The sequence below is a fragment of the Zea mays genome, chromosome 9 (genome assembly GCF_902167145.1).
Source record: "Zea mays cultivar B73 chromosome 9, Zm-B73-REFERENCE-NAM-5.0, whole genome shotgun sequence".
NCBI lineage: Eukaryota > Viridiplantae > Streptophyta > Magnoliopsida > Poales > Poaceae > Zea > Zea mays.
The window spans coordinates 20,740,460-20,750,169 of NC_050104.1; positions in this window are offsets into that span (position 1 = coordinate 20,740,460).

A 9,710-nucleotide genomic window follows, 5' to 3' on the forward strand; every position below is an offset into this window, starting at 1 on the left:
GAGTGATTTGCCGTGTTCATTTGAGCTCTTGCGCTTGGATTGCTTCTTTTCTTTCTCACTTGTTCTTGTGATCAAAACTCCATTGTAATCAAGGCAAGAGGCACCAATTGTGTGGTGGCCCTTGCGGGGAAGTTTTGTTCCCGGTTTTGATTTGGAAGAGAAGCTCACTCGGTCCGAGGGACCGTTTGAGAGAGGGAAGGGTTGAAAGAGACCCGGCCTTTGTGGCCTCCTCAACGGGGAGTAGGTTTGCAAGAACCGAACCTCGGTAAAACAAATCTCCGTGTCTCACTTGCTTATTCGCTTGGGATTTGTTTTGCGCCCTCTCTTGCGGACTCGTTTATTATTACTAACGCTAACCCCGGCTTGTAGTTGTGTTTATATTTGTAAATTTCAGTTTCGCCCTATTCACCCCCCCTCTAGGCGACTATCAATTGGTATCAGAGCCCGGTGCTTCATTAGAGCCTAACCGCTCGAAGTGATGTCGGGAGATCACGCCAAGAAGGAGATGGAGACCGGCGAAAAGCCCACTACAAGCTACGGGAGCACTTCATCGGAAGAGTCCCGCACCAAAAGGAGGGAGAAGAAGAAGAGCTCCTCCAACAAAGGGAAGGAGAAGAAATCTTCTTCTCACCACAAAGAGAAGAAGGAAAAATCTTCTTCCCACAAGCCGCATCGGAAAGGCGACAAGCACAAGAGGATGAGGAAGGTGGTCTACTACGAGACCGACACTTCATCAACTTCTACCTCCGACTCCGATGCGCCCTCCGTCACTTCTAAGCGCCAAGAGCGCAAGAAGTATAGTAAGATCCCCCTACGCTACCCTCGCATTTCCAAACATACACCTTTACTTTCCGTCCCACTAGGCAAACCACCAACTTTTGATGGTGAAGATTACGCTAGGTGGAGCGATTTAATGCGATTTCATCTAATCTCGCTCCACAAAAGCATATGGGATGTTGTTGAGTTTGGTGCGCAGGTACCATCCGTAGGGGATGAAAACTATGATGAGGATGAGGTGGCCCAAATCGAGCACTTCAACTCTCAAGCAACGACGATACTCCTCGCCTCTTTAAGCAAAGAAGAGTATAACAAAGTGCAAGGATTGAAGAGCGCCAAGGAGGTTTGGGATGTGCTCAAAACTGCGCACGAGGGAGATGAGCTCACCAAGATCACCAAGCGGGAAACGATCGAGGGGGAGCTCGGTCGGTTCCGGCTTCAAAAAGGGGAGGAGCCACAACACATGTACAACCGGCTCAAGACCTTGGTGAACCAAGTACGCAACCTCGGGAGCAAGAAGTGGGACGACCACGAAGTGGTAAATGTTATTTTAAGATCTCTCATTTTTCTAAATCCCACTCAAGTTCAATTGATTCGTGGTAATCCTAGATATACTAAAATGACCCCCGAGGAAGTTATCGGGCATTTTGTAAGTTTTGAGTGCATGATAGAAGGCTCGAGGAAAATCAACGAGCTTGGCGAGCCATCCGAAGCTCAACCCGTTGCATTCAAGGCGACGGAAGAAAAGAAGGAGGAGTCTACACCAAGCCGACAACCAATAGACGCCTCCAAGCTTGACAATGAGGAGATGGCGCTCGTCATCAAGAGCTTCCGCCAAATCCTCAAACAAAGGAGGGGGAAAGACTACAAGTCCCGCTCCAAGAAGATTTGCTACAAATGTGGTAAGCCCGGTCATTTCATTGCTAAATGTCCTATGTCTAGTGACAGTGACCGAGGCGACGACAAGAAGGGGAGAAGAAAGGAGAAGAAAAGGTACTACAAGAAGAAGGGCGGCGATGCCCATGTTTGTCGGGAATGGGATTCCGACGAAAGCTCTAGCGACTCCTCCGACGACGAGGACGCCGCCAACATCGCCGTCACCAAGGGACTCCTCTTCCCAAACGTCGGCCACAAGTGCCTCATGGCAAAGGACGGCAAAAAGAAGAAGGTTAAATCTAACTCCTCCACTAAATATGAATCTTCTAGTGATGATAATGCTAGTGATGAGGAGGATAATTTGCGTTCCCTTTTTGCCAACCTTAACATAGCTCAAAAAGAAAAGTTAAATGAATTAGTTAGTGCTATTCATGAAAAGGACGACCTTTTGGACTCCCAAGAGGATTGTCTAATTAAAGAAAACAAGAAACATGTTAAGGTTAAAAAGGCTTATGCTCTAGAAGTAGAAAAATGTGAAAAATTGTCTAGTGAGCTAAGCACTTGTCGTGAGATGATTGACAACCTTAGAAATGAAAATGCTATTTTAAATGCTAAGGTTGATTCACATGTTTGTAATGTTTCAATTCCCAATCTTAGAGATAATAACATTGACTTGCTTGCTAAGATTGATGAATTGAATGCATCTCTTGCTAGCCTTAGATTAAAGAATGAAAATTTAATTGCTAAGGCTAAAGATTTTGATGTTTGCAATACTACCATTTCCGACCTTAGAACTAAGAATGAAATGTTGCATGCTAAGGTTGTAGAACTTAAATCTTGCAAACCCTCTACATCTATTGTTGAGCATGTATCTATTTGTACTAGATGTAGAAATGTTGATATTGATGCTATTCATGATCATATGGCCTTAATTAAACAACAAAATGATCATATAGCAAAACTAGATGCTAAAATTGCCGAGCACAACCTAGAGAATGAGAAATTTAAATTTGCTCGTAGCATGCTTTATAATGGGAGACGCCCTGGCATTAAGGATGGCATTGGCTTCCAAAAGGGAGACAATGTCAAACTTAATGCCCCTCCTAAAAATTTGTCTAACTTTGTTAAGGGCAAGGCTCCCATGCCTCAGGATAACGAGGGTTACATTTTGTACCCTGCCGGTTATCCCGAGAGCAAAATTAGGAGAATTCACTCTAGGAAGTCTCACTCTGGCTCTAACCATGCTTTTATGTATAGGGGTGAGACATCTAGCTCTAAGCAACCAACCCGTGCCAAGTTGCCTAAAAAGAAAACTCCTAATGCATCAAATGATCATGCTATTTCATTTAAAACTTTTGATGCTTCTTATGTGTTGACTAACAAATCCGGCAAAGTAGTTGCCAAATATGTTGGGGGCAAGCACAAGGGGTCAAGGACTTGTGTTTGGGTACCCAAAGTTCTTGTTTCTAATGCCAAAGGACCCAAAACCGTTTGGGTACCTAAAGTCAAGAACTAAAATTGTTTTGTAGGTTTATGCATCCGGAGGCTCAAGTTGGATACTCGACAGCGGGTGCACAAACCACATGACCGGGGAGAAAAGGATGTTCTCCTCATATAAGAAAAACAAAGATCCCCAACGAGCTATCACATTCGGGGATGGAAATCAAGGTTTGGTCAAAGGATTGGGTAAAATTGTTATATCTCCTGACCATTCCATTTCTAATGTTTTCCTTGTTGATTCATTAGATTACAACTTGCTTTCTGTTTCCCAATTATGTCAAATGGGCTACAACTGTCTATTCACTGATATAGGTGTCACTGTCTTTAGAAGAAGTGATGATTCAATAGCATTTAAGGGAGTGTTAGAAGGTCAGCTATACTTGGTAGATTTTGATAGAGCTGAACTCGACACTTGCTTAATTGCTAAGACTAACATGGGTTGGCTCTGGCATCGCCGACTAGCCCATGTCGGGATGAAGAATCTTCATAAGCTTTTAAAGGGAGAGCACATTTTAGGATTAACAAATGTTCATTTTGAGAAAGACAGGATTTGTAGCGCATGCCAGGCAGGGAAGCAAGTTGGAGTCCATCATCCACACAAGAACATCATGACGACCGACAGGCCGCTTGAGCTACTCCACATGGATCTATTCGGCCCGATTGCTTACATAAGCATCGGCGGGAGTAAGTACTGTCTTGTAATAGTGGATGATTATTCTCGCTTCACTTGGGTATTCTTTTTACAGGAAAAATCTCAAACCCAAGAGACTTTAAAAGGATTCTTGAGACGGGCTCAAAATGAGTTCGGCTTAAGGATCAAGAAAATAAGAAGCGACAATGGGACGGAGTTCAAGAACTCTCAAATTGAAGGTTTCCTTGAGGAGGAGGGCATCAAGCATGAGTTCTCTTCTCCCTACACACCTCAACAAAATGGTGTAGTGGAGAGGAAGAATCGAACTCTTTTGGACATGGCAAGAACCATGCTTGATGAGTACAAGACACCGGACCGGTTTTGGGCCGAAGCGGTCAACACCGCCTGCTACGCCATCAATCGGTTATATCTCCACCGAATCCTCAAGAAGACATCCTATGAACTCCTAATCGGTAAAAAGCCCAACATTTCATACTTTAGAGTTTTTGGTAGCAAATGCTTTATTCTTGTTAAAAGAGGTAGAAAATCTAAATTTGCTCCTAAAACTGTAGAAGGCTTTTTACTTGGTTATGACTCAAACACAAGGGCATATAGGGTCTTTAACAAGTCCACTGGACTAGTTGAAGTCTCATGTGACGTTGTGTTTGATGAAACTAACGGCTCTCAAGAAGAGCAAGTTGATCTTGATGAGATAGGTGATGAACAGGCTCCATGCATAGCGCTAAGGAACATGTCCATTGGGGATGTGTGTCCTAAGGAATCCGAAGAGCCTCCAAATGCACAAGATCAACCATCCTCCTCCATGCAAGCATCTCCACCAACCCAAAATGAGGATGAGGCTCAAGATGATGAAGGGCAAAATCAAGAAGATGAGCCACCTCAAGACAATGGCAATGATCAAGGGGGAGATGAAAATAACCAAGAAAAGGAGGATGAGGAAGAACCAAGACCGCCACACCCAAGAGTCCACCAAGCAATCCAACGAGATCACCCCGTCAACACCATCCTCGGCGACATTCATAAGGGGGTAACCACTAGATCTCGTGTTGCTCATTTTTGTGAACATTACTCGTTTGTTTCCTCTATTGAGCCACATAGGGTAGAGGAAGCACTTCAAGATTCGGATTGGGTGGTGGCGATGCAAGAGGAGCTCAACAACTTCACTAGAAATGAGGTATGGCATTTAGTTCCACGTCCTAATCAAAATGTTGTAGGAACCAAATGGGTCTTCCGCAACAAGCAAGATGAGCATGGTGTGGTGACAAGGAACAAAGCTCGACTCATGGCCAAAGGGTATTCACAAGTCGAAGGTTTGGATTTCGGTGAAACCTATGCACCCGTAGCTAGGCTTGAGTCAATTCGCATATTATTAGCCTATGCTACTTACCATGGCTTTAAGCTTTATCAAATGGACGTGAAAAGTGCCTTCCTCAACGGACCGATCAAGGAAGAGGTCTATGTTGAGCAACCTCCCGGCTTTGAAGACAGTGAGTATCCTAACCATGTTTATAGGCTCTCTAAGGCGCTTTATGGGCTCAAGCAAGCCCCAAGAGCATGGTATGAATGCCTTAGAGATTTCCTTATTGCTAATGGCTTCAAAGTCGGAAAAGCCGATCCTACACTCTTTACTAAAATTCTTAAAAATGACTTGTTTGTATGCCAAATTTATGTTGATGATATTATATTTGGGTCTACTAACGAGTCTACATGTGAAGAGTTTAGTAGGATCATGACACAGAAATTCGAGATGTCAATGATGGGGGAGTTGAAGTATTTTCTGGGATTCCAAGTCAAGCAACTCCAAGAGGGCACCTTCATTAGCCAAACTAAGTACACTCAAGACATTCTAACCAAGTTTGGGATGAAGGATGCCAAACCCATCAAGACACCCATGGGAACTAATGGGCATCTCGACCTCGACACGGGAGGTAAGTCCGTAGATCAAAAGGTATATCGGTCGATGATTGGTTCATTGCTTTATTTATGTGCATCTCGACCGGACATTATGCTTTCCGTATGCATGTGTGCAAGATTCCAATCCGACCCTAAGGAATCACACCTTACGGCCGTAAAACGAATCTTGAGATATTTGGCTTATACACCTAAGTTTGGGCTTTGGTACCCTCGGGGATCCACATTTGATTTGATTGGTTATTCGGATGCCGATTGGGCGGGGTGCAAAATTAATAGGAAGAGCACATCGGGGACTTGCCAGTTCTTGGGAAGATCCTTGGTGTCTTGGGCTTCAAAGAAGCAAAATTCGGTCGCTCTTTCCACCGCCGAAGCCGAGTACATTGCCGCAGGACATTGTTGCGCGCAATTGCTTTGGATGAGGCAAACCCTGCGGGACTACGGTTACAAATTAACCAAAGTCCCTTTGCTATGTGATAATGAGAGTGCAATCAAAATGGCCGACAATCCCGTCGAGCATAGCCGCACTAAGCACATAGCCATTCGGTATCATTTTCTTAGGGATCACCAACAAAAGGGAGATATCGAGATTTCTTACATTAACACTAAAGATCAATTAGCCGATATTTTTACCAAGCCACTTGATGAACAATCTTTTACCAGACTTAGGCATGAGCTCAATATTCTTGATTCTAGAAATTTCTTTTGCTAGCTTGCACACATAGCTCACTTGAATACCTTTGATCATATCTCTTTTGTATGCTATGACTAATGTGTTTTCAAGTCTATTTCAAACCAAGTCATAGGTATATTGAAAGGGAATTGGAGTCTTCGGCGAAGAAAAAGGCTTCCACTCCGTAACTCATACTTCGCCATCACTCCGAGCAACTCTCTCTTCTTTGGGGGAGAAATGAGCATCAAAGAAAAGGACTTCATCCTTGGGGGAGAGAGTAAAAGCTCAAAAGCAAAAGGACCGAACTTCGTCTTTGGTATAATCTTAACTCATTCATTTATGACCAAAGAGGAAGAACCTACTCCGAGGGCTCTAATGATTCCGTTTTTGGCGATTCATGCCAAAAAGGGGGAGAAAGGAGCCCAAAGCAAAAGGACCGCACCACCACCACCAAATTCAAAAACTTAGTGCTTTCCAAAAGTATTTATCATTTGGTATCCTATTGTGTTCAAAAGGGGGAGAAAGTAGTATTTCAAAAATGGTATATCAAAACCCTCTTGAACACTAAGAGGTGGATCTCTTTTAGGGGGAGTTTTGTTTAGTCAAAGGAAAAGCATTTGAAACAGGGGGAGAAAATTTCAAATCTTGAAAATGCTCTACAAACTCTTATTCATTTACCTTTGACTATTTGCAAAAGAACTTTGAAAAGGATTTACAAAAGAATTTGCAAAAACAAAACTCGTGGTGCAAACGTGGTCCAAAATGTTACATAAGAAAGAAACATTCCATGCATATCTTGTAAGTAGTTATATTGGCTCAATTCCAAGCAACCTTTACACTTACATTATGCAAACTAGTTCAATTATGCACATCTCTATTTGCTTTGGTTTGTGTTGGCATCAATCACCAAAAAGGGGGAGATTGAAAGGGAATTAGGCTTACACCTAGTTCCTAAATAATTTTGGTGGTTGAATTGCCCAACACAAATCTTTGGACTAACTAGCTTGCCCAAGTGTATAGATTATACAGGTGTAAAAGGTTCACACTCAGCCAATAAAAAGACCAAGTTTTGGATTCAATAAAGGAGCAAAGGGGCAACCGAGGGCACCCCTGGTCTGGCGCACCGGACTGTCCGGTGTGCCACCGGACAGTAAACAGTACCTGTCCGGTGCACCAGGGGACTCAGACTCAAACTCTTCACTCTCAGGAATTCTTGGAAGCCGGCGCGCTATAATTCACCGGACTGTCCGGTGTGCACCGGACATGTCCGGTGCTCCAAGGAAGCTCGGCCTCCTGAACTCGCCAGCCTCGGGTTCGCGCGGCAGCCGCTCCGCTAAAATTCACCGGACTGTCCGGTGTGCACCGGACTGTCCGGTGTGCCAGCGGAGCAACGGCTCCCTGCGGCGCCAACGGCTCCCTGCGGTGCATTAATTGCGCGCGCAGCGCGCGCAGACGTCAGACTTGCCCATACCGGTGCACCGGACATCAAACAGTACATGTCCGGTGTGCACCGGACACCCAGGCGGGCCCACAAGTCAGAAGCTCCAACGGCTAGAATCCAACGGCAGTGATGACGTGGCAGGGGCACCGGACTGTCCGGTGTGCACCGGACTGTCCGGTGCGCCATCGAGCAGAAGCCTCCAGCCAACGGTCAAGTTTGGTGGTTGGAGCTATAAATACCCCAACCACCCCACCATTCATTGCATCCAAGTTTTCCACTTCTCAACCACTTACAAGAGCTAGGCATTCAATTCTAGACACAATCAAAGAGATCAAATCCTCTCCAATTCCACACAAAACCCTAGTGACTAGTGAGAGTGATTTGCCGTGTTCATTTGAGCTCTTGCGCTTGGATTGCTTCTTTTCTTTCTCACTTGTTCTTGTGATCAAAACTCCATTGTAATCAAGGCAAGAGGCACCAATTGTGTGGTGGCCCTTGCGGGGAAGTTTTGTTCCCGGTTTTGATTTGGAAGAGAAGCTCACTCGGTCCGAGGGACCGTTTGAGAGAGGGAAGGGTTGAAAGAGACCCGGCCTTTGTGGCCTCCTCAACGGGGAGTAGGTTTGCAAGAACCGAACCTCGGTAAAACAAATCTCCGTGTCTCACTTGCTTATTCGCTTGGGATTTGTTTTGCGCCCTCTCTTGCGGACTCGTTTATTATTACTAACGCTAACCCCGGCTTGTAGTTGTGTTTATATTTGTAAATTTCAGTTTCGCCCTATTCACCCCCCCTCTAGGCGACTATCACATACCATGCTCTTGGGGCTTGCTTGAGCCCATAAAGCGCCTTAGAGAGCTTATAGACATGGTTAGGATACTCACTGTCTTCAAAGCCGGGAGGTTGCTCAACATAGACCTCTTCCTTGATTGGTCCATTGAGGAAAGCACTTTTCACGTCCATTTGATAAAGCTTAAAGCCATGGTAAGTAGCATAGGCCAATAATATGCGAATTGACTCAAGCCTAGCTACGGGTGCATAGGTTTCACCAAAATCCAAACCTTCGACTTGGGAGTATCCTTTGGCCACAAGTCGAGCTTTGTTCCTTGTCACCACACCATGCTCGTCTTGCTTGTTGCGGAAGACCCATTTGGTTCCTACAACATTTTGGTTAGGACGTGGAACTAAATGCCATACCTCATTTCTCGTGAAGTTGTTGAGCTCCTCTTGCATCGCCACCACCCAATCCGAATCTTGGAGTGCTTCCTCTACCCTGTGTGGCTCAATAGAGGAAACAAAAGAGTAATGTTCACAAAAATGTGCAACACGAGATCGAGTAGTTACCCCCTTATGGATGTCGCCGAGGATGGTGTCGATGGGGTGATCTCGTTGGATTGCTTGGTGGACTCTTGGGTGTGGCGGTCTTGGTTCTTCCTCATCCTCCTTTTCTTGATCATTTGTATCTCCCCCTTGATCATTGCCATTATCTTGAGGTGGCTCATCTTCTTGATTTTGTCCTTCATCAACTTGAGCCTCATCCTCATTTTGAGTTGGTGGAGATGCTTGCGTGGAGGAGGACGGTTGATCTTGTGCATTTGGAGGCTCTTCGGATTCCTTAGGACACACATCCCCAATGGACATGTTTCTTAGCGCGATGCACGGAGCCTCTTCATTACCTATCTCATCAAGATCAACTTGCTCTACTTGAGAGCCGTTAGTTTCATCAAACACAACGTCACATGAGACTTCAACTAGTCCAGTGGACTTGTTAAAGACCCTATATGCCCTTGTGTTTGAGTCATAACCAAGTAAAAAGCCTTCTACAGTTTTAGGAGCAAATTTAGATTTTCTACCTCTTTTAACAAGAATAAAGCATTTGCTACCA